Source organism: Phodopus roborovskii, unplaced genomic scaffold (assembly GCF_943737965.1).
Source record: "Phodopus roborovskii unplaced genomic scaffold, PHOROB, whole genome shotgun sequence".
Taxonomy (NCBI): domain Eukaryota; kingdom Metazoa; phylum Chordata; class Mammalia; order Rodentia; family Cricetidae; genus Phodopus; species Phodopus roborovskii.
The window spans coordinates 19,644,992-19,649,078 of NW_026126558.1; the positions used below are offsets into that span (position 1 = coordinate 19,644,992).

At 37.4% G+C, this 4,087-nt stretch overlaps 1 non-coding gene across 1 annotated transcript; it reads left to right on the forward strand.

Moving 5' to 3' along the window:
* Positions 1-3,721: 3,721 nt before the first annotated feature.
* Positions 3,722-3,828, forward strand: LOC127234775 (U6 spliceosomal RNA). The gene has a single exon (XR_007835599.1). It is a non-coding gene; the product is annotated as a U6 spliceosomal RNA (small nuclear RNA).
* Positions 3,829-4,087: the final 259 nt, after the last annotated feature.

Here is a 4,087-nt window from a genome sequence, read left to right on the forward strand (position 1 = left end):
ATCTCAAGGATGCAGGGATGGATCAACACACAAAAATCAGTATGATTCACCATATAAACAAACTGAAAGACAAAAACCACACAATAACCTCATTAGATGCAGAAAAAGCCTTTTGACAAAATTCAACATCCTTTCATGATAAAAGTCCTGGATATATCAGGGATAAAAGGGACATATTTCAACATCATAAAGGCAGTTTACAGCAAATCCATTGTTAACATCAACTTCAATAGAGAAAAATTCAAAGTAATCCCAGTAAAAATCAGGACCAAGCTAAGGTCATTCACTTTCTCCATATCTGTTCAATATACTACTTGAAACCTTAGCCAGAGCAATAAGACAAATGAAGGAGATCAAGGGGATACAATCAGGAAAGGAATCTGTATTTGCAGATGATATGAGAGTATACATAAATGACCCTAAAAATTCTATCAGGAAACTACAGCTGATAAACACTTTCAACATAGCAGCTGGATACAAAATTAACTTACAAAACTCAGTAGCCTTCCTATATAAAAATGTCAAACACACTGAGAAGGAAATATCACCTTTCACAATAGCATCAAATAATATAAAATATCTTGGGGTAACTCTAACAAAGCACGTGAAAGACTTGTATGATTAAGAACTTTTAAGACACAGAAGAAATCAATTGAAGATATCAGAAGATGGAAAGATCACCCATACACATGGATTAGTAGAATTAATATAGTGAAAATGGCCATCCTATCAAATGCATCAAAATTCCAACACATTCCTTCACATCTTGAAAGGACAATTTTCAGTTTCAAATGAAAATACAAAAAACCCAGGTCAGCTAAAAAAAAAAAACAAACTGAATAATAAATGAACTACTGGAGGTATCACCATTCCTGATTTTAAGTTATACTTACTACAGAGATTTGGTAATAAAAACAGGATGGTATTGGCACAAAACCAGCATGTCGATGAATGGAATTGAATTGAAGGCCCAAACATAAATACACACACTTATGGACACCTGGTTTTTAAAAAAGAAAAAAAAATACACACTGGAGAAAAGAGAGTATCTTCAAAAAATGGTGCTAGTAGAAACAGGAAGGTTGCATGTAGAGCAATCCAAATACATGCCTACTTAGTACCTTATACAACATTCAACACCAAATGGATTAAAGATCTCAACATAAAACCAGATGCACAGGACCTGATAGAATAGAAAGTGAGGGATAGTCTTGAACACACTGGCACAGGAAAAGATTTTCTGAAAACAATACCATTAGCATAGGCACTAAGATCAACAGTTAATAAATGGGGCCTCATGAAACTGAAACACTTCCATACAGCAAAGGCCACCATCACCTGGACAAAGTACCAGCCTCCAGAATGAGAAAAGACATTGACCAACTACATGTTGGATAGAGGGCTATACCCAAATTATGTGAAGTACAACAAAAATAAATAAATAAAAATAAAAATAACTAGGCATCAAGAAAACAAGTAATACAATTTAAAAATGGGGTACAAATCTAAACAGAGAATTCTCTAAAGAGGAAACGCAAATTACTGATAAACACATAAAGAAATGTTCAATATCCTTAGCCATTAGGGAAATGCATATCAAAACTACTTTGAAATTTCATTTTATATCTGTCAGAATGCCGAAGATCAATAAAACATGTGTCAGCTTATGCAGGCAAGGATGAGGAGTATAAGGTGATCCATTGCGGGTGGGAATGCAAACTTGTATGTTGGTTGCTCAGGAAGATGAGAATATATCTACCTCAAGATTCAACTATACCACTCTAGGGCATATAACCAAAGGATGTTTCATCCTACCACAGGACATTTGCTCAAACAAGTTCATTGTGCTCAACTGAAAATAGCCAAAAAAGTAAACAATCCTCAAAAATGAACAAAGAAAATGTGGTACATTTACACAATGAAGCACTACTCAGCTACTAAAAAAAATTAAAACATGGAATTCATGGGTAAATAGAAAAAAAGCATCTTGAGTGAGGTAAAACCTATACCTAGAAAGAAAAATGTGGTATCTGCTTCCTTATATGTGAATATTAACTGTTAAGATATTAACCAAGCTACAATTAATAGAACCACAGATGTTAGGTATAGATTAAGGGACTAAGAGAGAGAGAGAGTTAGCATAGAAACCTAATACAGTAGAAACTTCATATATATGAGCGTGATCTGAATGCAACTGCCAAATAATGGGGAGAGAGATCCCCAACTGGACATCTCTTGTCACCAAATGAAGCTTCCAGTACTAGGACTGGATTATATCTAATTGAATTATTGGTCAAAGGGGTCCCATGGGAATCCCCAAACAATGGAGACTGATGCAAGGACTATAGGTTGCTCTCCACAAACTGAAGGCAAGGCCCCACTGCTGAATACAACACCTACACAACTCATTGAACATGGAGTAATAGAGCCGGTGCCTACATAGAGCCTTTACCCTTATGTTGTAGTGTCTCTGATACAGGAAGGTCCTCTGTATGATACTAAAAAAGAAACATAAGCAACACCTAGCCACAAGCCCTTTGCTCTACAATGGTATCCCGCCAATAAGATAAGCTATGTCAGTGGTGGCACAAAGCTTATGAAAGTAACCAACCAACATCTGATTTGATTTAAGACCCACTCCATGAGATGGAACCCATACCAAACACTGCTCAAGGGAACAAGAACCTGAGACTAGATAGACCAATACTAATGTTGTTTTAAGTAGCAATAAAATAACTCCTAACAACATTATTCTATTCATAGATCCATGTCTTACTCAGCCATTATCAGAGAAACTTTCTCCTGCAGCAGACTGGAACAAATACAGAGATCTACAGCCAGTGTGCAGAGAATGAAAGACCTTGAAACATTTCAGCCCTAAATGGGATGTCTCCATCAAACTCTCCCCTCGGGGCTCAGGGAACCCTGCAGATGAGGAGACAGAAAGAGTATAAGAGCCAGAGGGGATGACAGACAGCACGAAAGCAGGCCCTCTAAATCAACATGAGCAAAGCTCATGTGAACTCACAGAGATGGAGGCAGCACCCACAGCGCCTGCAGGGGTCTACACCAGGTCCTTTGAGTATATATTGTGGCTTCCATTTTGAGTTTTTATGGGATTCCTAAGTGTGCAAACAAGTGGATCTCTGTTTCTTGTGCCTTTTCATGGGCACTCTCCTTTTTGTTTCTTTTATCCAATTCCAGCGTGTTTTTGTTGGTGGGTGGTGGTGGTGGTGGTGGTTTTATCTTATATGTTGTGTTATTGTCCCTGTTTATATTCTAATGAGAGACAGAAATGGAGTAGATCCGGATGGGAGGGGAGGTGGGGAGAGACTGAGGGAAGGAGAGGGAGGGGAAACTGTAAACCGTATATATTATTTTGAGGAAAAAAATCTAATTTTAATAAAAAGAGAAGTTTAATACACTTCTCTTCTTTGAAAAGTGTAACATGGCATACAACAGCCTTCACACTTCAACCAAAACCACAGGCAGCTTCCTAGGAAATGGACTTGCTTTGAAAGCAGCAGATTTATGTCTTTTCTTGACTATTTCAAACATTTAGAACTGACCCTGGCATAAAGTCACAACACCGATGAGTAAGTTTATTAGAGCCTATAAATGCCACCTCATATACTGCATGGATTTTGGTGTAATAGGAAGCAGGTCATATTACTCTCTTCCCTTGATAGATAGAAAAGGAAGTTCCAGGTGGGTAAGAACAGTGCTCACTTTGGAGGCACATATACTAAAATTTGAAGGATACAGAGAATATATAGCATGACTTCTGCTCAAGAATGACACAGAATCTGTGAAGTGTTCCATATTTTTAACATATAAAGGAAGACCAATCGGAATTACACCCAACTTCTCAATGGAGACTCTAAAACCCAGAATACCCTGGAGAGATGTCTTATAAACTCTAAGAGATCACAGATGCCAGCCCAGACTAATTTATACCCAGAAAACTTTCAATTACCATAGATGGAGAAAAAAATTCATGACAGCCAACTAGAAACATCTATCCACAAATCTAACACTACAGAAGGTACTAGAAGGAAAATTCCAACCCAAGGAAGTTTGCCACACC